This window comes from Dama dama, chromosome 11 (genome assembly GCF_033118175.1).
Source record: "Dama dama isolate Ldn47 chromosome 11, ASM3311817v1, whole genome shotgun sequence".
Classification (NCBI taxonomy): domain Eukaryota; kingdom Metazoa; phylum Chordata; class Mammalia; order Artiodactyla; family Cervidae; genus Dama; species Dama dama.
Window position 1 is genome coordinate 89,297,175 of NC_083691.1, and position 24,834 is coordinate 89,322,008.

General features: G+C 44.0%; 1 protein-coding gene across 1 annotated transcript in view; it reads right to left on the reverse strand.

The window, feature by feature from the left end:
• ADD2 (adducin 2) overlaps positions 1 to 22,831 on the reverse strand; it is a 113,616-nt gene extending 90,785 nt beyond the window's left edge. The window contains exon 1 of the mRNA XM_061155661.1: positions 22,539 to 22,831. The gene's annotated coding sequence lies outside the window, so the exon portion shown is untranslated. The remainder of the gene's footprint in view (positions 1 to 22,538) is intronic.
• Positions 22,832 to 24,834: the final 2,003 nt, after the last annotated feature.

The following is a 24,834-nucleotide window of genomic DNA, read 5'->3' on the forward strand; positions in this document are numbered from 1 at the left end:
AAACTCATCCTATCTTCTGCAACATTACCCTTCTCTTTATACCTTCTTCACACATTTCATGTTCCAAGGACAGAGTCTCTTTATGGGTTGATGGCTTTGAGCCACTTACAGTTTCAGATTGACCCTTCTAAAACATTAATCAATGATAAACAAATTATTTCCTCTGTACTAAAGGGGATTAAAATTTGAAATTCAATTTTTCTTTGTACAGTAAATCAACTGAGAAACTGGGACAAGGGCATTTGCTCCTTTCAGCCTCTGCCTTTGTATCACGCTGGCTATGAGGCCACTGTGACCTGTGTTTTCTTAGAAATTCATAATGGCATAAAATTTTTATGAGTTAAAATAAAATTGTGACATGCTTTTGCTGATAGGAAAAACAGGTGTTTGACATCCCAGATTGGTTAGTTTCACTCAGAGTGGAGAGAGCTTGTAATCATAGCAGAAAATAGAGAACTGCATAGCAATCTCTGACTGTTTTCCCCCCAGGCCACTAGGCCCTCACTCGTGAAGAACATTCCTCCGCCTCACCCATCTGCAGAGGTAAGATTAGAAATGTCACAGATTCAAGCAGAGATCAAAAGGAAACCCCTTTTGGGATCTGTTGTTTGTCTCTGTGTCTCTATCTTTGACATTACTGCTGGCTGTACTCATCAGGCTAAGTTAGGTTACGCTGCAGTAACTCACCTCCTTCCCTGCCTGTGCTCCGTCTGACCACATCAAGTAGAGGAGGAGGCTCCGTCTCCTAAGGGAGGCTCCTCATTGCAGATCCGACCTGGAAAAGAAGGCATGCTCCCCTGATGATTAGAATGTGTGGCCACAATGCAGACTGCTACTGATGAGGTTTCTTGAGCCACAAGGCAGCATCTATTGTCTCTGAGAAGACAGAAGCCTCTGTCTGTTCACTGATTTAAATGTTGGCCAGAAGAATTGGCAATGCTTCTAGAGTGTGTTCAGAGTATATTACTTTAAACATGACAGCTATATACTTAAGGGACTTAGGCTTGTTAGAAACAGAAGTTCCAAAATCTATTAGAGCACATAGAAGAAGATGAAATTAGCTTAGGAGTACAAATACACATCAAGTCATTTAATAATTTAAAAGTGTAGCATGGCGCCATACAATTACAGGTGCTCTGAAACTGCTTGAGTTGTCCTAAGTGAAAACGTTTGGTGGGATTAAACTTGGAGGCTCATGCTAAAAACCTGAAATTCCACAGAAAGCATTTTCTTGTGAAAGACAGTAGGGACAAATTTTTAACAAGGGTGATCTCCTGGTCACTGATGCCATGGGGAACTGTGTGTGCGGCAGTCATTGCCAGCTGCCCATGCAATGTTCACCCCTTCTTCCTTCCTAACAGAACTTCAGTTTTATCCAAGATACAATATGCAGGTGTGCTAAGTCACTTCAGTCCTGTCTGATTCTTTATGACCCTATGGACTGTAGCCCACCAGGCTCCTCTATCCATGGGATCCTCCAGACAGGAATACTGGAGTGGTTTGCCATTCCCTTCTCCAAGGGACCTTCCTGACCCAGGGATCAAACCTGCATCTCCTGAGGCTTCTGTATTGCAGGCAGATTCTTTACTGCTGAGCCACCGGGGAAGCCCCCAAGATACAATGTGCCCTCCAAACCTGCATTTCTCAGCTTTCCCTGAAGCTAAAAGTAATTATTTGATACAGTCCGAGTCAATAATGTGTAAGCAGAAATCTGCTGGGAATTTCTGGGCAAGTGTAATTTCCTGATAGAAATGCTATCCCTTCTCCCTTACCACTTCCTCCTCCTTCTCTCTGTCTAGAAGGCAGTTGAGAGATTGGAAATGGAGTAGCTGATCTGTAAACTTTCAAGAAAAAGAATACCGCCATGACAGAGCAGAGAGACAGAAGGAGGCTGGCACGTTGGTGCCATGATGAGCCACTGAGCCACCCTGCGCTGCCGAACTCTGACCTTTCTCAGTGAGGGATATAAACCCCTATTGGACTAAGCTACTGCAGTTGGTGTCCTGTTCCATGAAGATGGAGGCAATACTCCATCAACATAGTGTGTTAAAACAAAGAACTCACTGTCCAATCAAATTTGGGATTGGAAGGGTAAACCCAGGTCTTTGTTACAGAAATTTTCCCAACAATGTGCATCGTAGATGTGTGATGCTTTGAGAGGAGGATAAAATAGAGGGTCCTCCCAATTGTCTTGACCATGGAAACTTTTGTTTCATGTAACATTCCCTGAGAATAGTGCTCAACCAGGCATACTCTGGGAAAGAGTGATCAAGGACCTTCTTGCCCCTACTTCTCTCTCCCTCCCTCCCTCCTGGGCTAAGGAAACAACATGTCTTTGTGGGGCATCCAAGTATAAATTCTTAGCAAAAGTTAAGATATAAGATCATTTAACTTTGCATGCTGGGTTGAATAGTGAGTATCTCCCCCAAATTCTATGACGGTGACCTTATTTAGAAATAGGGCCTTTGCAGAAAGTTAACACAAAGTCATAATGGATTAGACTAAATCCACTAAATCCAGTGGTGGGATTGTTGAGAAGGAAAAGGAGATTTGGACACGTACAGGCACAAAGGACACACAGACACAGAGGAGAAGGCTACGTGATGATGGCGGCAGAGCTGGGGCAGATGTAGCTGCAAGCCAAGGCGCACCACGGATTGTGGGCCCCCAGCAGGAGGCAGGAAGAGGCAAGCAAGGCTCCTTCCATTCGAGGCTTCAGAGGGAGCAGGGCCCAGCTGACACCTTGAGCTCAGACATCACCCTCCAGAACTATGAGAGAATAAATCTCTGTTGTTTTAAGGCATCCAGTTTGTAGTACTTTGTTAAAGCAGGAAACTAATCTACTTTGCAATATTATAACAAAGTTTAAATTGTCATAATTTTCCCCTGTATCCCGCCCCGCCCCCCCCGCGGGACTGAAAATTAAGGATCAAGATGGCAGCCTGGCCATCTAGAAAGCCGGCCTCAGCCCCACCCATTTCCTCTACAGTATTTTAAAGATTCTTGAAATGGATTTATATTCTTCTTGTCTCTTTTCCTGGAAATCAACTAGTCTCTTGAAAACTCTGCCACTAAAAAAAAAAAAAGGAGAGGTTGACATTTAGAAAAAAATGCCCTGAAGAGCAGCTTGTCAGGAACCTGGATTTGCAGTAATTACAGCTATGCCCTGGGTGAGTGCCTTGGCTTCTCTCAACTCCATCTGCCTGAACCAGTGACTTCTGGAAGGTACGAGGGTGGTGGGGTGGGGGCGTGAGGCAGGGAGAGTGGACTGGTAGACCTCCGTGGCCCTTCCACCTTGATAGGCTGGAATTCCAGCCTCAATGTTTCATGAATGTGACATCTGACACAGGTTACTTGGAAACATAAAAGACAGCTGAGTTCATTTATATATAAGAATCTTAATTCCTAGGGTATTTCTTTTAACTGAACTAGAGAAAGGAATGCAATTGTATGTTTGGGGTAATGTTTGCCTTGGCATACGGATTCTTTAGAGAAAGGTGTAATAGGAGCGGCTAGGTAATGAATGTGTGTCTTCTTTTCTCACCCTTAAAAGAAACTCACACTTAAAAAAAGAATTACTCAAAACATACAAAATATGTTGTTATTTTGAAAACAAGTTTACTAAAGATTTCCTTTAAAAAAAACAGAGCAAAATTGTAATTTAACCTGCTCTTTTCCAACCTAAACAACCCAAGATCCTTCAGACTGTCTTCACCTGAACGACTTTCCATCTACTTGACTATGTACGTTGTTGTTTCCTGAACCCCAGCCGCTTTTCATCATACTTTGAAAGTGTGATAACCAACACAGAGAATGATACTCTCTAAACTGAACAAGGCACAGGAAACCTAGGAAAAGTGTACACCTTGGAGCTTGAAGGTCATTTTCTCAATGTATCCCACAGGTTACAGAAAATTCAGTGATGTCATGAGAAATGAAGTAACACAAGGACACATAAGACACAGTGTCTGCATAAGGTGCCTCAGGATCTTGTAATTATCAGATAAAAATATTTCAAAATGTTTTAAATGCAAATAGGCCTTGTCAGAAATGGTCTGAGGAAGTCAAAGAGACTATAAATTCTGTAACGTACACACCCTTTGGACACTTGCCTGTGCTCGTTTGCAGTAAGATTTGTGCTTTACCAAGGACCCAGACACCTTAAAATAAGACCCTTTCTCCTAAGTACCTAACTATATCAATAGCACTGTTGGCTAGCATGTTGACAACAAGGAGAAAAATGAACTAAAATAATGAATTAGGTTTTTTAAAGTAATAAACTGCAGGTCTACGTAGGGTTACCTAGTTTTAAGTTTTTCTTATCCAAAAAAATGCAATTAATAATCCCACCAACCGTATAGGGTGGTCATGATAACTACAATCGTGGTGGTGGTTTAGTCGCTAAGTCATATCTGACTCTTGCGACCCCATGGGCTGTAGCCGGCCAGGCTCCTTTGTCCATGGGATTCTCCAGGCAAGAATACTGGAGTGGGTTGCCATTTCCTTCTCCAGGGGATCTTCCTGACCCAGGTATTGAACCCAGGTCTCCTGCATTGCAGGCTATAAGTGTATGGCATTGTCTTAGTTCACTTGGGCTGCTGAGACTGGGTGGCTTAGAAACAGCAGAAGTTTATTCCTCACAGTTCTCGAAAATGGGAAGCTCAAGGTCACAGCACCAGCAGATTCGGTGTCTGGTGAAGGCCCATTTCCTGGTTCATGGAGAGCTGTCTTCTCACTGTGTCCTCATACAAAGGAAGAAACAAGGGAGCTCTCTGAAGTCTCTCTGAGGTCTCTAATCCCCATGCACAAAGGCTCTGCCCATTTGACTTAATCACCTCCTAAAGGTCCTCCCCCTCCAAACATCACCACATAAGGGATTGGGTTTCAACATGAGGCTTCCTGGGTGTCATCAGTGGTAAAGAATCCGCCTGACAAAGGAGATGCCACAAGAGATGCAGGTTCAATCCCTGGGTTGGACGATCCCCTGGAGCAGGAAATACAATCCACTCCCATATTCTTGCATGGAAATCTCATGGATAGAGGAGCTTGGTGGGCCACAGTTCATGGGGTTGCAAAGAGTCAGACCCAACTGACAGCACATGTACACACATGTGCATATGAACATTGGGATGACATAAACATTCCTTCTATAGCAGTTATTAATAAAGTCCAATGTGTAGAATATACTCAACAAATGCCAGCTACCACTAACATTGTGGAGCCAAATGTAAAGGTTCGGGATACATTTTAGAGGACTAGGCCAATGGCATTTTCTGATGGATTGGATAAGCAAGTGAAGGAAAGATAGAAACCAAGGACAATTCCAAGATTTTTGGCATGAGCAACTGGGAGGATGATATGATGCAGAGAAAAGTGGGTTTGAGGAAAGAACTCAAGAACTCTAACAGGGTCATGTGAGGTTTGGTCTGAGATGCCTGTAGGACATCCATGTAGAAATGTCAAGGAGGAGGGGGATTACAAGTCTGAAGCCTCACCACTCAATACCACTCAAAAGACCAGCAGTGCCAGCATCACACAGGAGCTTGTTGAAAATGCAGAATCTTAGGACTTCCCTGGTAGCTCAGCTGGTAAAGAATCTGCCTGCCATGCAGGAGACCCTGGTTCGATTCCTGGGTTGGGAAGATCCCCTGGAGAAGGGATAGGCTTACCCACTCCAGTATTCTTGGGCTTCCCTGGTGGCTAAGATGGCAAAAAATTCACCTGCAATGTGGGAGACCTGGGTTTGATCCCTGGGTTGGGGGGATCCCCTGGAGAAGGGAACAGCCACCCATTCCAGTATTCTTGCCTGGAGAATTCCATGGACAAGAGAGCCTGGTGAGTTACAGTCCATGGGGTCACAAAGAGTCGGACATGACTAAGTGACTTTCACTTACACTTTCACTTTTTTCACTAGGCCTCAGACTAATGAAATCAGAATCTACATTTTAACAAACTCCCCCGGTGCACGTTAAAGTTTGAGAAGCACTAAGCTAGAGCTCTGGGGAGAGAGAGACTTTGGAGTCATCAGCATTTAAATGGAGTCTGAAGCTAAGGCCTGGATGAACTCTCCTATGGAGAGTTTATAAGAAGACTAAGTGGCCCAGGGTAGAGCTATGGGGCTCTTTATATTTAGAGGTCTGATAGAGGGGTGAGGGGAACCACACCGAGGAAGAGGAGGAACAGTCAGTGAGACTAAAGGAAAACCAGGGGACAAAGGGTTCCTGAAGGCCAGAAAATAGAATGTTTCAAGACGTGGTCAACTGTGTTGAATGCTGCTGATGGGGCAGGTAAGATATGAACAGGGTAGAGGTGGTTAGGGGCTTCCCTGGAGGCTCAGACAGTGAAGTCTCCTGCCTACAATACAGGAGACTCGGGTTTGATCCCTAGGTTGGGAAGAGCCCCTGGGGAAGGGAATGGCTACCCACTCCAGTATTCTTGCCTGAAGAGGTATTTAGATATTGCAACATGGAGGTCATCAATGACCTTGACAAGAGCCATCTCAGTGGTATAGAGAGAGAAGGAACCTGTGTGCAGACAGTGCAGAAGAGGAAGCCAGACAGGGAGCAAAAGCAACTCTTGCAAATTTGCTGAGAACATAGAGAAATGGGGTAGTAGCTGAGATGCATAGGTAGGAGATACTGGAACATGCCTGAATGCCAAGGGGAATGTTGTAATTGAGAGAAGGAGAGAGAGAGGAAAGGTGATGATTCAGAAAAGGGAAAGACCAATTGCTAGGGAGATATTTTGAGGTGATAGGGAAGGGGCAGAACATGGAAGCCTCTGATAGAAGCAGGCCGCTCAGCTTGCTTCTCCACGAAATCAGAGGCACCCAGCAAGGTGGGTAGGGTGGGGAGGGAAGGCGATTTAAAGAAAGGAGGAATGAATTAGTCACTTTGGAGAGTGAGAAAGTAAGCAATTCAGGACTGCCAGGTAGTCAGGGTGCTTTTTTGAGACGCTTGGCTAAGCATTTTAAAAAAACCTTACGCTTTTCCATAACATGCGTCATTCCTCCAGAAAACTTCCTGCCCTAATGCATGAGCCATCAATTACGAGAAGGTGCATTTTCTCCATCCATTCTCATTATTCTCATGAGCATTTTATTACGTTAAAGGTCACCGTCAGCAGAGCAAGGCTAGACAGGAATCATTGCAGAGCTGCAGCAAGACAGTGATATAAAAGGACAGATGCTTTCTGTCCCCTCCATGAGATTTATGGCTGGGGGTGACACAGGAATCAATGACATGAACACACGAGATGTTTCAAGAGAGGAAGTTTTTCCTCCTCATCTCACAATTCACAAGACGGTCTAGGAGATCCCTCACGAGACGAGGACATTGGTAAACAACACCAGCTACTGTTAATTGCCTTTAATTGAGTTTTGAACAAGCCCCAAGTCAATAATGCCTCCATGGTTACCGCCTTTCCTGCTTGGAAACCAATCTCATTGAACACTGCATAGTTCTTTGCAGCACCCCGTAATTCAGCTTCACATACCTCCCTTCCTGTGATCCCCAAATCCCAAATCGAAAACCTGCCTCTCCCCTGACCACACAGCTCTCACAACACACACCTCACACATTCAGGGTCTGTGCACAGGGTAGACAGCCTCCTCGCACCTGACAGCCACCTCCATCTATTTCCACGGCTTCAAACACCCCACTGCCTTGGGAGAAAACACCCTCCTACTAGACTTCCCATTGCCCCTCCCTTTGGCTACCCTCCATCATTCTCCTGGTCACTCCCCTGATTCACGGACCACTTCAGCTCCTTCCTCCTGACTGTCTTCCCCTCGAATGCTATTCTTACTCATTACTGATTTCCGCTTCAGTCTCCACAGCCATGCAGTGATCCACCCAACACCCCACCTCACATTTTCTTGACCTCTAATGCCAGTTATTTCTCCTTTCACCCCAGCCTCGGCCACCCATTCCCATGGGCACATACTTTAGATCTTGCTGCCACCAGCAAGAACATCACCTCCAACATCTGGAGTTCACACCCTACTCCCTGACCACCCCCTTCCAGTCCCAACTACTCAGATACCCCTCCACCAGGAATTCAGTGTCTCCAAGACCTCCCACTCACTTTCTCTCTATCCATCTACTCCCAAACTCCACCCTTCACATTCCTCCTTATCTTGCTTAAATGAACTACTCCAGCTGGGTGACCACACCTTTGCAAAATGCCTCTGTCCCTCTGTCCTCCACTAGTCTCACGTCACAGAGCCTCCCCTTTGGTCAAACCCTACACGACCTTGCTTCCTGTGTGCATCTGGGCAGTTGACCCTTGCACACAACCAAGCAGACTGGACTCATTTCAAAATTCCCTCCACACCTTTGAAATGATTTCTTAACCTTGCCAGGCAACCTGCTCTTCCCCTGTACAGACTCTTCAAGGGGATCGTTTCCCACCCTTTCACCTCTCCTCAATTCTTCCCCACACCCACTCTCAGACAATGGTGTCATCTCAAATAGCACAATGAAATGCTTGCAATCAGCCAGCATTTCCCCATTCTCCAACCCAATCCCACTAACCCCCGTGAGTCACCTCAATATCTCCTCCCCAGAGGCCTTCGCTGGCCACTCTGGCTAAAGCAGCCTCCTCTGGTCACTCCCTCTCTGGTTACCTGAATTTATCTTGTGCATAACAGTATCAGTGCCTGGGACCATTCACTTGTTTTGTTAGCAGGTTTAGCATCTCTCTCGCCTTCCTAGAGGGTGATCTTCTAGTTTGCCCCAGCATTCCCAACACCCAGAACAGCAGCTGTGCAGTGAGGGCATTCAGTAAACCCTTCTCAATTGACTGAGATTTATAGTTAAACCACACAAACCTACCTACAACTGTGATAAATTACTCATTGTTGCTAGTTTACCTCAATCACAGTTTAAAAAAAAAAAAAAGTGCATCACCGTAAGATGCCCATAACATAAAATGTACTATCTTAACTGACAGTTCTTAAGAGTAAATTTCGGTGATATTAAATACATTTATAATGTTGTGCAGCCATCACCACCATATACTCCATAAATCTTTTCATCGTGTAAAACTGAAACTCTGCAGCCATTAAACAATAACCATCCATTTCCCCTACCCCAGCCTCTGGTCACCACTGTTCTATTTTCTGTCTCTGATTTCGACTGCTCTCAGTACTTCATATAGATGGGATCATAGAGTATTTGTCTTTCTGCGATTGACTTATTTCACTTAATGTATGTCCTCAAAACCATGTTATATGTCAGAATTTCTTTCTAAGACGGAACGCTATTCCACTGTATGTATACATCACATTTTTCTTGTCCTTTCATCCATAGACAGACACGTGGGTTGCTTCCATGTTTTAGTTAATGTGACTAATGTTGCCATAAACATGAGTGTGTCAGTATCTTTTCCAGTCCTTATGTCAATCAAATTTAAATATCCATTTCCTTGAATACCTTTTATTTAACTCTCCTCCCTTCCCCCAGTTAACAGTAGGGCTGCCATCTGGGCTAAAAGTCTCTCTTTTAAAGAGGTATTTATTTAGTGACTAAAAATATAAAGACGAGAACTTGAAGTAAGCAAATTTTTTAAATGGAATCAATATGATGGCTTATTATAACTGTCTTCCTCCCTCCCTCTCTCCCTCTCTAAGGAGCAGCCCCTCACAGTACAGACCATATCACCCTCCAGAGAAGAGTTCCAGAAGCAGCCTGTGGTGGAAGGGATTATCAGGTACCCCAGCTGAATCACTCCCTGGCATCACCTTTCTCTTAGCAGCTCTCCCCCCGCCCCCCACTCACGTCCCCTGTTAAGTCTCTGCTTCCCCTTACTTCCCTGCTTACCTTTGAATGGCAGAGCACTGCTGACATGTAAAAGACAAGATGAAACAAAAAAGAGATACTGTGGCAACTAAGCAAATGAAAAGATGTTTAGCAGCACTGATCATCAGGGAAATGCGAATTAAACACACAATGGGATACCACCCCACACCTATCATGATAGATAAAATTTTGTTAAAAAACTAACAATACCAGATGCAGAGCAACTAGAACTCCCATAAGTTGCTGGTGGGGATACAAAACAGTACTGTCATTTTGTAAACCACTTGGCAATTTTTTTAAATAAAGCTAAGCATACACTTAGCATACTGCAATGGACTCCTAGGTATTTAACCAAGAGAGCTGAAATTTTATGTTTATACGAAGACAGATAGGCCAATATATACAGTGGCTTTATTCACAAACATCAAAAACTGGAAATATCCAAATGTCCTTCAATGGGTGAATGGTTAAACAAATTGTGGCACAGCCATCCAAGCAAATATTACTCAGCAATCAAAAGAATGGACTACGAACATTTGTAATAACATGGATGAATCTCAAAAATATTACACAAAGTGAAAGAAGTCAGACACAAAAGGCTACACTGTATGATCTCATTTATATGACATTCTGGAAAGGGCAAAACCAAAAACAGATGCATGGCTGTCGGGGGTTATAGGTGAGGGGAGAAGATTCACTTCAAAGGGCATGAGGGGATGTTTTTATATGGTGACTGTGGTGGCAGCTACATGACTGTATGCATTTACCAAAATTCACAGAAGTATACGTCTAAGGAAGAGAATTTTATTATCCATATATTATATTATATATAACATATATAATACCTTAGTAAGCTTGCCTTTTTTTAAAAAAGCACAAGTAAGTAAAGTAAAATGTGACCATCTGTATATCACTGGGAGACACGATAGGAAATGATCACAGCAACACAAACAGAGCAAGCCATTTTTAAAGAACTGGTTTCCAGTCCTACACTACAGCCTTCCAGCCTTGCAAGAACCCGAATATGATGCAGTGCTTTGCCTGGCATTTCTAGATTCCTTTCAAGGTGCCAGCTAGGAGCCAGGCAAACATCCATTTCAGCCCCTCTTTGAAAAGGGCACAAAAGACCTCCTGATCCATAGCCACCTGGGCCCTCTGGTTGGCAGAGTCAAAGTGACTGACATCCTGGAAGGCAGAGCCCACCCTGCTGCCTTGCCCCGCACGCCTCCCCTACACCACCTCACAAGTACAGCAGTAGACACATGACTAACCTGTGTGATGGTGTACCGTGGGGATTACAGAGCAGGAATGGAGACCTTCTTCTCAAAATCTGAGTAAGTCTGAAAGATTATTTTAGCAGGTAATGGAGAACCTCAAATAGGACATCAAGCTAGGTACAGATCGGATTGTGGACTTGCTCTGCAAATCAAAGCCCCGCTTTCCTGGCCCAGCTCCTCGTTTCCCAATGGACTTGACCTTTCTTGTGACTGCAGTCACCCATCCATAAAATCTTGATGAACCCAATTCACAGTAATAAAAACAAGGCTCCCTTGCATAACTAAGGCTATAGATCTGCTTTATAACATTGTCAGCTTAATTAAGGATTGCCTTCTGCATGTCCCAGTTGCAGAATTTATGGATTTTTGTCCCACTATTTTAAGTCAACTAATAAATTTGTCATTTAACAGTGTTCTCTAGCTATTTTCATTTTGTGTTTGAAGTTGATTAATGTTTAACATCATGATTAAGATGAAAGTTTCCAATTTTAATAAAAGAGCAAAAAAATAAAAGACCTATCACCTAGCTTCAGAGTAGACTGCGGTTTGCCCAGGAGACACCTGGATATGCCTCTTGTTCCCTTGTAATTATTAACAGCACCTCCTTTAGCTCTAAAAAGGGCCAGTTTAGGTGATTAGTTACACTCAACCTCAACACTTGTCAACTCATGGGCTACTTCCAACCCCACCTCCAACCCCACCATCTGCCACGAAAAAAAGATTCTGTTGAGACAAACCCTAGACATTGTATCACATCCCCCATAAATATGATAGGCTTTGAAAATGAGATTTTAATTTTTTGACAGCCTTAACTTAATATAGCTTCACTTCAGAATTAAATATAACAGATAGTGGCTTCAAAGCTGGTGACAGTTTTATGGCCTGTAACTTTAACAGAGTTAAGATAGATGAAGTAAAATTCCCAAAACTGTTTTCAGTCTTGATGTTCATTGCTAAGGCTGAAAAATGAAGCAACAATTTCCAAATTAAATGAACACATGGAGACAACTGGAATTTCTTATGTCTTATAACTCTAGATTTACTTTCCGAACAAAGAACTGTTGGTACCCCCAAGTCCTTCCTTCTCAACCAGGTAAAAAAAAAAAAAGCCAGCAGCCCCTCCCCTGTGAGACAACAACCCATTACTTTCACTAAAAGAAAGTTCATTTACTTTCTCTGTGACTTCTTTACTTTCTGGGTCTATATCAAACGTACTGTCAACTCTGACCAATGGTCTTCCGTAGCACTTGGGCAACAATTGTGATACAGGTTCCTAGAAGAACTTTTCATCTTCTCTTCATTTTTACCCCAATCTCTTTTAGACTATTAGCCAAGGTCTTCTTTCTAATTTGCCATTTCCACTTTTCTGGAGTGGCTAAAAAGAAACAACTGCATTCATAAGAATTGTGTATAAACTAAATGCTAATCATCTTTGAATAGAAGAATACATCAATGTTTCTGGACTGTTCTAGAGAGCAGAAAATATTGGAATTGAGTTGATAAGTACTGTACAGATTTGAAAACATTTCTATAACAAGGAAAAGCAAATCTCACCAGGGTTTGAATTTAAATCATGGCCATGCCAATAGTTTACTATGCATGACTTGATTGAAAATTAATGTCCTTGGCTTCTAATTCAAGATGGCAAGACTAATCCCACCCGTGTTTGTCTCTCTTCTTGAACTCCTTAAATTGATCATAAGGGAATAAAAATACATAAAATCCACAATGACAAAGTAAAAGCATATCATTAACAGAGAAGAGATTTCAACAAGTTTCTGGAGGACAAAAAGCAGATGGAGAACTGATGACTAATGGTTGAAGGCAGAAGCCTAGATTTCAGGCACAGGATATTGGCACCAAGGAGGTAGATGATCTGTCTGGCAGAGCCCTAAAAGTGCTCTGGATTCCGAGGTGGCAGGTGATATGGAGGGGAGGAATTAAAAAAGAGACTAAACACAAGGGCACAAATGCAGTCTCTATATGGAAGAGCAGACCCTGCCCATCCCCTCTCCCATCCCCAACACACTGGTTCACAGCTAGGCACCCAGCTATAGTTACCTCTGTATGTCAAAACAGTATACACATACCTCTGTTTCTGAATTTATCAACTTGACCTCTGGGTGAGTCTTCTTAGGAAACTCTCTGCACTGCAGGAGGGGAACTAGAGCAGCTCTGATGGTACTGGTGCTCTCAGAGTAACAGAATCCATTTGAACTTCACCCTGGAAGCATTTTCCACTTAGTGGTCCAAGGGTTGAGATATTGGAGCCCGTGAGAAAGAGATGAAATCCTAGCATGTTACTTATCATGCAGTGAGCAATATCAACCCAGTTAGATAATGAACACTGTAACAGTTTTCATCTTTTAGAATTACCTAATAGACAAATCATAAAGACCAGCTATGATGATGGAACAGTCAGTTCAGTCACTCAGTCAGGTCCAACTCTTTGTGACCCCATGGACTGCAGCACACCAGGCCTCCCTGTCCACCACCATCTTCCAGAGATTGCTCAAACTCATGTCCACGGAGTCGGTGATGCTATCCAATCATCTCATCCTCTGTCATCCCCTTCTCCTCCCACCTTCAATCTTTCCCAGCATCGGGGTCTTTTCAAATGAGTTAGTTCTTCGCATCAGGTAGCCAAAGTATTGGAGCTTCAGCTTCAACATCAGTCCTTTCAATGAATATTCAGGACTGATTTCCTTTAGGATTGACTGGTTTGATCTTGCAGTCCAAGGGACTCTCAAGAGTCTTCTCCAACATCACAGTTCAAAAGCATTGATTCTTTGGCACTCAGCTCTCTCTATGGTCAAACTCTCACATCCATACATGCCCACTGGAAAAACCATAGCTTTGACTAGACAGACCTTTGTTGGCAAAGTAATGTCTCTGCTTTTTAATATGCTGTCTAGGTTGGTCAGGGGTTCCCTGATAGCTCAGTTGGTAAAGAATCCGCCTGCAATGCGGGAGACCTGGGTTCGATCCCTGGGTTGGGAAGATCCCCTGGAGAAGGGAAAGGCTCCCACTCCAGTATTCTGGCCTGGAGAATCCCATGGACTGTATAGTCCTCGGGTCACAAAGAGTTGGACACGACTGGGCAACTTGCACTTTCACTTTCACTAGGTTGGTCATAGCTTTCCTTCCAAGGAGCGAGCATCTTTTAATTTCATGGCTGCAGTCACCATTTGCAGTGATTTTGGAGTCCAAGAAAATAAAGTCTGTCACTGTTTCCATTGTTTCCCCATCTATTTGCCATGAAGTGATGGGACTGGAATGAACAATTTCTTGGTTTTGATAATGCAAGTAAATGCACAACTAGAGGGAAGGAAGAAGTGGGCAAAGAAAGATAGTGGTGATACCCTTATCTTACAGAGTAGAGAGTCAAGTGACCCAACCAACAGTCTGTGGAATGAGAAACCTGGTTTTAACAAATGCATTGTCTGGTGTGACAGGTATGATGAGAACAAAGCTAGAGAGATGTAGGTGTGGCCTTAACTACATCCCTGACTTTCACGGCAGAAATTCACTACATGATGATCAAAGCTGATAAATTCAGAAACAGCAGTATATGCATATTATTTTGAGATACCAAAGTAACTATAACAGAACAGAAAACACAGCTAAAATTGGTTTGCCTGTGGATAAAGGATTTGGGGCAGGGCAGGGATTATTGCTCTCTGTTAGAAACTCTTCAGTTCTATTTGATTTCTTAACTGTACATATGCATTGCCTTAGAAACAATAAAAATTGGGGGACAGGTGACAAAGGGAAAATAGTGGTACGTTTCATGAAATACAAGAAAGGAAGTTTCACACAATATAATATGCAGTCAGAATTAGCATGGAATGGGTTAAGCTGGATGCGGCATAACTATGGTAACAGATGTAGCTAATTTAGGGCACAAATGAGGGTGTCGGAAAGATCTAAGAGAAGTGTAGTGTGGAGAGGGAAGGAGAATAAATTCTAAATAAAGGAATGCTGAGAAAACCAGGATAGAGGTTCCGCCACCTGGCACTAGTAAAGAGGAAAAGAACTGAAGCTGCCCCTATTTTTCAGATGTCTTTCACCATAGATGTTTAAAAGTAAAAGCCAACAGATTTTTATATGGGTGCCATGCAGAGTAAAGAAAGCAAACATAATGGTATTATACTCGATAAAATAATATAGAAGAAAATCATGTCTGTTAAATAAAATTCTCTCTTCATAAAGTCCCCATGCATTTCAAAGTTTAATAACTTAATCTGTTCTTTGAGAAAAACAATTTATAAATGACATTTAAATGCACAAGGATTGGCTTTCCCTTCAATAAAATGATTCACAATTGAGCATATGCAGTTAACTACACCTTTCAAGATTCCAAAGAAAAATAAAAATAGGAACAAATTTGCATCACTTTTGGTTACCAGGAAGACTGCCATCCACGCAACAGAATCTGTGAGGAACTGACATCGTTCTAACATTGATTTCTCCCAACCAGGAACATGGCATTTGATTTCTGGAGTAAATATTAGTAGTTCATATTCTGTTTGAAAATTGTCCATTTCATCAAGATTTTCACGTGTTAGGATATAATAATTCCTAATGTTTTTATGATTTCAAATCTCTTTTTTCTTCCATAAATCCTTTCTAGTATTGTTCATGTTTTTCTTTTAATTAGGCTTGCTAGAAGTTGTGTGTTTGATTGGCTTTTAAAAAGAGCCAACTTGCCAGATAAAAAGTAGGAGGAGGGCACGTAAGGTGGAAGGAAGAGCCTGTGGGGGATGGGTGGAGAAGGGGAATGTCCAGAAAGTCCAGCCTGCATCTCCAAAGAAGGAGAAGGAAAGCAGTCCAGGTAGGTAAGGAGTTTGGGGTTCATCCTAAAGGAGTGACAAGATTGGATTTTTGCTTTGGAAAGATGGAGGGGAGGAGGTCAGGTTGTATGTGGGGAAGAGAAGTGGGAAGCTCTGAAGAAAGCCGGATTTCTAGCCGACAGCATGGCTGACTGAAACAGAAGCCCAGGCAAATTAGACCAGCAGGATGGAGGGCAGCCACATCAACGTAGGGACCAAAGTCTAGCTGGGCTTCATGGAAGTTACAGAATTGGAATCACTGTGGCCACCTCAAGACAGCCAAGTGGCTCCTTCTATAAACTGATGAGGGGCGTAGGGGATGACCTGTGATCTCTTCTCACCCTGACCCTCTTTGGCCTAACATGGCTACCAGCCCTGAGGTTCCAGGTCCTCACAGGCCCATACCTGGTCCAACCAGCTCTCTGTGTGGGAAGATGCAGCGAAGGGGGTCAAATGGTCCTTAGTGCTTCTATTCACAGAAACCCAAGGAATTTGCTACTTGGCTTGATAAGTTTTTTCCAGACACTTCCAGGCTGAGCCCAGGGAAGACAATTCCAAATATGATAGTGCTCAGTCACTCAGGCATGTCCGACTCTCTGCAGCCCCATGGACTGTAACTTTCCAGGTTCCTCTGTCCATGGGATTCCCCAGGCAAGAATACTGGAGTGGGTTGCCATTTCCTTCTCCAGGGGATCAGCACTGAAATTTTTTTTCCGGCAAACGACATCCTAAATTCTCTGGCCTCCAGGTCCTGCCTGGGTTGCTTGAGAGTTGAGGCCCTGGGGCAATCAACTAAGTTAGGGATATTTAGTGCCAGACCAAGTGGCATTTATCTATATATTTATGTATCTTAATTTTTAGCTGCAAGTGTGCGGTTGATGCAAACCAACCTGGTTTGAAGCTTTACTGGGGGCTCCCTTGGCACATGTCAAGACTGGACGCCCTGTCACTCAATGTAGAAGGTGCAGATAACATTCTTAGAGCCTTTTGACTTACACCTCACTCTCTCCCTAACACCATAACCCCTCCAGCCCTGGCGCGTTGAGCCTGGGGACTATTCTAGGAGGTAACTGGGAGAACATACCTGCCTCTTCCCAGGAGGATGCCTTACTGAATCATGGGATGGATACTGCTGGTTGGCACCATCTGCACCGTATCTTCTGGAGAATCCTTAAAGAATCTGGGCCTATGGTCTGTTTTCTCCCTGTTCTCTAAAACTAAAATAGATCTGTCTTCCTTTGCCTGGCACTATCCCAGTGTTTGCACTGAAAATGTTCCATCCCAGGAAATCCATCAGTCCTAAGCAATCAGATTCTAAGTAACACACCATCAAATATAATTCTGTGTCTGTGTCTATATAAATGAATATGTCTTTGATATGTGTATATCAACAGGAAGGCTATCAAAAATATGATTATAGTGGGACACTAACATATTTCTTATAATCTTTGACAGATCATAGGTATGGAGAAAGTTTTAAAATAGATTTGAATATAACCAGTAAACTTGTTTTAATCCAAACAAACATTGTACTCCACAGAGAATAGACTTTCGTTTCACCTCACTCAATAATATTGACAAAGCTTTCATTTGTAGTTTATCCTGGAAGATAGACCAAGATGAATTTTTGCTGGAAGCTTACCATTCCATAGATGCTCTTTGAATTCAAAGGATTTTGATGCTGTTGTTGAAGACAGAGGCAAGCTTTGGTATTACTGCCTTAAAATTCTTTCAAGCTAAAACTATGTCAGTCAAGGTATATCGAGTCAAATTTGGGGCCACAATCTCTCTTCTAGAAACTCAAAATTCTATTCCAAGAATCTTGGGTCTGTCCTTGAACCCAATTCAAAATGCTTGAATTTTATAGAAACCCTTTTTGAAAAAAAATCTTATGAACCAAAGGTTGACCTAAATCACTTTATTAAAATATAACTTAAATATGCACGTTCAAAAAGACCAGTTCTAAATACTTGAACTTTGTAACTTTTATATAAGTAGAAGCAAAAATGAATGTGGAAATAAATACAACTATCCAACTTTAAAATGTCAAATTAATAAATTTTATTTACTGCAACAGATAATATTGTTTTGATGAAACTAAAATACCATTTGGGTTTAACATATAGAAAGATGCGGCTTCAGGTCTAGTTACTACATGTTTGCGCTCAATTGCTTCAGTCGTGTCTGGCTCTTTGTGACCCTATCGACTGTAGCCCACCAGGCTCCTCTGCCCACAGGGATTCTCCAGGCAAGACTACTGGAGTAGGTTGCCGTGCCCTCCTCCAGGGGATCTTCCCAACCCAGGGATCAAACCCACGTCTCTTATGTCTCCAGCATTGGCAGGCGGGTTCTTTACCATTAATCTTAACCACTGGACCACCAGGGAAGTCCTACTACATGTTACCACTACCTAAATATTTACTTCAATGTACTAATGCAGACAATACATAAACAATGCAAAGCAATATTAATAACCTCAAAACTGTGTTTCCTACTTGAAGATAATCAGGTATCATAATTTAAAATTCTGGTATCAAAAAAGAATGGATAGGACTTCAGGGGCCCAGTGGTTAGGAAACCACCTGCCAGTGTAGAGGACACGGGTTACCTGTACATGTCTTGGGGCAACTGAGCCCACAACTGCTGAACCCACACTCTAGAGCCCCTGAGCTGCAATAAGGGGAGCCACTGCAATGAGAAGCCCACGCACCACAGCACACCCCACTCACTGCAAATACAGAAAGCCCAGGGGCAGCAATGAAGACCCAGTGCAGCCCTTTATAATAAATAATAAATATTTTTAAAGGATGGATTTATATGTTTATGTATAACTGAATCACTTTGTTGCATACCTGAAACTAACACGACATTGTAAATCAACTATATTCTAATATAAAATAAAAATTAAATTAAAAAAATTCTGACACCAAACCATCCTGGCACACTTCCGTAAATGAAGTGCCACTTCATTAATAAAAATAGTATGAATGCTAACATCCATTGAACATAGTTTTTCACACGTAATACCTCCAGTCCTCACAATCTTACTGTGAAATCAATGCTGCATATTTATCCACATATAATCATAGGCATAGACAGGTTGAGTAACTTGTCCAAAGTCTCACAGCTAAGAAGTGGAAAAAAGGATTTGAAGTCAGGCTGTCTGGCTCCTCTTAACCATTATACCAAATTGCTGGTCTCATTGCTTTGGACATAAGGTACTTACTGAGAAATTACTAAATCTGCATTAAATCAAGATCTAATCCAATTATTCTAAAACCAGCAACAGCAACTTTTTCCTTGCATCTTTACTGCAACACCTGCTGCTAATAAATTGCTGCAACTTGGTCCATGCCAAAGTGGAATTGGCAGGAGAACTTCATTCCTGGCCAGTATAGCAGTGGTCGCCAGGAGCTGTTCTTTTGAATCTAGCAAATCTGTGCCCTGTGTAGACTCACACACACACACACACACACACACACACACACACACACACACACACACACCCATCTTAGTTTAAACTCCCCTCCCCCTCATCTGTGCTGTGGCCCAGCCACCAGGCCTGCCCCTGGCCCACCTGGGAAGACGCAGAGGCAAACAAAGGCCCCAGCATTGTTTTGGGGGTTGCCATGAAGATCATCTAGAACACAGTTTTAATATTCATTATGTAAGATCATCACTGAAATAAAGCCACTACATTTTAGAGAATATACAAGTCCCTCAAAATACAATATTTTCAGAACCCCAGGGGTTCAAGAGAACTGTGGGGGTGATATCAGGATCCCTCACACTAAGGGATACTCTAAAAATGGCAAAGTGAAACCCATCTGACAAGGACATTATTTTGAACACTGCTTCATACCTGAAAAATGTTCCTTTCTGCTCTTAGAATTAAGAATGGTTATGCTTCTCTGCAGAAGTTTTTATTCTGTGTTTTTATCTCTGGACATGTGACATTTTGTATTTCATGTTTTTCCTGCACAGCTCTTCTCACATCTTGTAACCAGATATTCTTTTGAGAGACGTCTTCATGAATGTCCATCTCTTGCATTTGGCTATAAGTGTTGTCAGGGTAGAGACCACATCTGTCTGCTTCACTCCTTTTTTCCCAGTGCCTCACAGAACCTGTGCATAGTAGGTCCTCGGTGAATATTTGTTGAGTGAATGAGTCCATGAATAAACAAAGCCTACGAACCATGGGCTTGTCAACTTCCCTTGTGGTATGAGTTGCTAGAAAGTTCAGAGTTGGATTTGTTTGCCCCTCACATGTTTACCTGGTGGCTCAAACGGTAAAGAATCTGCCTGCAATGCAGGAGACCCAGGTTCAATCCCTGGGTCAGGAAGATCCCCTGGAGAAGGGAATAGCTATCTACTCCAGTATTCTTGCCTGGAGAATTCCACCGACAGAGGAGGCTGGCAGGCTACAGTCCATGGGATCACAATGAGTCAGAAACAACTGAGCAACTAACACTTTTCCCTTTTCCCTTTCAAATGTTTTTATTTTCACATTAGCCTCATTCTTAACACAGTTTTATGTCTCTACCATTAGTTTCCTTTTTCTTTCCCATCTATTTCTAAGTCTGTCTTACTGTACTTTATGAATCTCTGTAAAGCGTCTTAAATTCCATGTAGAACAAGATAGGTGATAAATATATTTATCGGAGTCTCTTTCATAAGTATTCAAAATCTTAATCCTAAACCCTCTGCCAACAAACACATTAGATCATCTGCAAACTCTTAAGAAAAGCTGAGTTTTACTAATTCCAGCACCATGTTGATATTTAAAGCAAATTCAACTCAAGCTTAGAAAACACATACAATGTGTCATTTCAGGCAGTTTTGTATATTTTGTATGTGATAAGCACATTTCTAATCAGGTGAGATAACTGGGTGGACAGGAAAGAACATAGGGCTCGCTACAGAAATGGTATGGATTGTGGATCAAAGGGTGATTTATTTGTAGTGGTTCTCCAAAATGTATTGACATCATACTAATAATGAAAAGCTTTCTTTTACTGTACCCTTTTAGGATGGGGAGATGGGGAGTGAAAGTAAATTGGGGTATCTGGGCAAGATGTTGGTCCACAGGCAGAATGAAGGTAGAACATTATAAAGTAGAAATGTTAAATAGCTTAAACCCCTTTTTAAAATCTCCAACATATATTCTTCCTATGTCAGTGGGAGGGGTGACTTGCAAGTCTGAAACTTCACAGCTATTTTCCCTGGTCCTACTCATTTATAATTTAAAGCGCTTTCACTTCAAGTGTTACCAACTATTTTCCCCTTAAAATGAAACATCATTTTCAAATGCCATTTATGAAGATGTCCCTCATTGCACAAGTTCAACGTCTCCTGTATCTCCGCTAGATCCACACCCTAGATGTGAAAGGAGGGTGTCCACCTTTCCCATCATCTGTTCCTGCCAGGACGCTGGAAATCCCTCATTCCAGGCTAACCAGAAAGCACAAAACGTTCCTTTAGGAAACTGATTTGATTTCTAGTATTTATAAGGCTCATTTGAGTCCGTTGAATCTTAGCCAACAAACTGCAAGAGGAGGGAAGAGTGGGCGTGAAGAAACAGATGGGTAATAATCATGTGTCAAAGACAAATGACAATTTTCAGAAGAATTTGATAGGGTGTGGGCTTGGGGCTTTTTTCCCCTCCTTCTTTTCTTGTCTCTCTTTCTCTCAGTCCTCTCGGTCTCTCTGTCCTCATCCTACCCCCTTTTTGTTCTTTTTTTTTTTTTTTGGTCTGGGGGTGGAGATTAGAGAAGAAAAGAAAGGGGGAGAAAAGGCAAGACAATAGGCTAGACCCGAGCGCCTGATCAGCATCCTAAAGCAATCTGCCCCTCCCTTCCTCCCCAACACCAGGTAGGCTGGCTGTGGTCGCGATTTCAAAACAAGCAGACGCTGGCCCCCGCCTCGGGGTGGAGCGTGGCCTCCTACTGGGCGCGGGAAGGGAGAGGAGGCAGGGGAGGGGATGGGAAGGAAGACAAACTGTAATAGATAATCTGACTGGCCCGATCTTCTCGGGGACAGTGGCCTTTTTTTCCCTCCAAAGTGGTGCGGTCGCGTAAAAATTCAAACCCATTGGGGTCGGCTCACGTTCCAGCGCCCCTGCTCCCAATGCAGGCAGCTGCCGACGCCGCACCTGCGGACCCCTCAGCTACCGCGGCGCCAAGGCGATGGCGAGGCCGGGGAAGCGCGCCCAGCCCGGCAGAATGCGCCGGGCGGCTCCGCGGAGGGCGGCGGCCCAGAGCTGCGAGAAGGGAGGGGCGGCCCCATGCGGCGAGGCTCGCAGCCCGCCAGCCCGGCTGGACCGAGAAGAAAGCCCCACCCGGCAGGCGCTGCTTTCGGGGCGCGTGGGTCCGATCGCCTCCAAGCAGAGGCCAGCGATGGGCAGCCCGCTTCCCAAAGAACCTCCGATGTTACATCAGCAACGGAAACCTTTAGGCATAAAGCACAGCCGCGGGGAAGGGCTGCCTCGCAGACGCACTCACTGACAGACGCTCACCGATCTGGACCAACCTGCTCCCGCCCGGTGGAAGGATGCTGTAAGGGTCGCAAATTCGATTAAAATAAGCAAAACCAAGCCCAGCCCGCGGCGTCCACTCCCAAGACGGGCTTACCTCCTGCAAGGCATCTTCTCCATCTCTGGTCTTCGGCTGCGGGTGGTTGGGGGCTTGTTTTGTTGGCTGGCTTTCTTTGGGAGAGCTGCTTGATAAATGCACCCAGCTAATCTGCAGAGCACTGTTTTCTACCCATCCTGCGGCCGCGCACTGGCCAGAGCTGCCTGGAATTCCACCAGCAGCGCAGCTTCTCCGCGTCAGTGGTAATCACAGACAACAGAGGCTGCCACTCCTTGACAAAAGGCTTTCGTTCCCGCTCGTCCCTTACAGCTCTGCTGTCAGAATTAAATCCATTTCCCGCACGAGGCTGAGAGGAAATGAGCGCTCTCCCGGCCGAGTGCGCTGACAAAAGGACGCTCGGCGGTGCCCACAGCGCCCCCTCTAGCGGGCCGCTGCCCGGCCGCCCGAGGGCCGCGGTGCTGCAGTGCCCCCGCCCGCTCGCCTGCGCTGCCGCAGTCCCGCCGCCCAGGCCCTCTGCCCACGGCCACTCCTGCACCACGAGCTGCCCGGAACAGCGGAGCCAATGTGAAGATGCTGTTACTAGGAGGAAAATCTGAAACATGAGCTCCGATGGAGGTTGCATCCCTTGGGATTAAAAAGAAATACAGTCTTGTAATATTTTTTTGGTCCAGGAAGGACGTTTTGCTTTAGAAGATTAATTATATTCGTCATTTTAATAGCAAATGATTGACTGTTTGAATTCGAAGCCAAAATTATCCTACAGTAATGCTGACTCCATTTCCCACAAGGGCAAAATGTTTGTTCTTACCGGACCCTCCGGATGATGGGCGCACCTCCCTCCAATTCGCACCACTTCTTCCTCTCACTCTCTCTTCCTCTCACTCCCCTCCCCAGCCTCCCACCCTAGGGGGAACAGGTGTTTGGTGAATGGGCAACTGGATGGAGAACAAGAATACTTGGTTACAGTCTCAGACCTGCCATTGACTAAAACTAGCTGTGTAACCTTGATGAAGGCACTCAACCTTTCTGGGCCTCTCTGGGTCTTACTCTGTAAGATGATAGTGTAGAGCTAAGACACCTCCCACTGCTACTTTCTGACAGTGTTTCTCAATGCGCAGGCTTCAGAGAGTAGAGATGTCAAGACCTAGCTTGGGACTTAGACCCCCATAATCTCCATCAACTCCCCAAAGCTCCCATAAATCACCATTCACACTAGGTGTTTGTAAAAATGTCATGACAGGGCTAGTGCAGCTTCCAGAAAAGCCTCTGCTCACTGCCACCCAGATCGTGACCCCTGGTTCCCTCAAGATTCTGGGGTACCACAGCCCCACAAAAATTACCATACCCTAACACAGTGTTGCTGCAGAGTCAGCATCTCTGGATTTGGGCCCAGGAACCCATAGGTGTGAGCTCACCTCCTGCAAGGCATCTTCTCCATCTCTGTTCCTCCACTGTTGATTGTTGGGGGTTTGTTTTGTTGGTTGGGTTTTCTTTGGGGGATCTGCTTGATAAATGCACCCAGCTAATCTGCAGAGCAATGTTTTCTCCCCATCCTGCGTATGTGTGTGTGTAAGCTGCACCATGCGGCCTGGATCTTTGTTCCCCAACCAGAGATGGAACTCATGCCCCCTGCACTGGGAAAGTAAAAGTGAAAGTTGCTCAGTCATATCTGACTCTTTGCGACCCCATGGGCTATACAGTCCATGGAATTCTCCAGGCCAGAATACTAGACTGGATAGCCTTTCCCTTCTTCAGGAGATCTTCCTAACCCAGGGATCAAACCCAGGTCTCCTGCATTGCAGGCAGATTCTTTACCAGCTGAGCTGCCAGGGAAGCCCACGGGAGTATGGAGTCTCTTCCTAGTGATTCTTTGAAGACTAACGTATAAGAAAAGACACTACATCAGCTGCTACTGACATAGATAGAAAAGGAGAAAATGCCCACATAACAACCCAAGGACACCTGGCAGGCATTGCATTTCAGACAACAGAGTAAATTTTGTCTTTCTGCTCAGCTCATCCAGCCCCTCCAGCCCCTGGTCTCTACTTCTTCCCCATTCAGAGCTTCTCATCTATTCCCACTTCATCTTCAGAATCACTGAGTCACAAGCTCTCTTCCTATTCCATTCTCCCATCAAAACCTGCTAGAATTACAAGCAGCTCAGCCACCAGGACCTGAGGTCTTTCTGGCCAGATCCAGGAAACAATATGTTTATTGAGACACTTCAGGCAACTGTGCACTATTGGTGCTGAGCAATAATATCTGGGAAGTTGATGCCTTCTCTGGAGCCCTGGAATCACAGGTACGGTAGGCCCTTTTCTGAAATAGAGCCCAA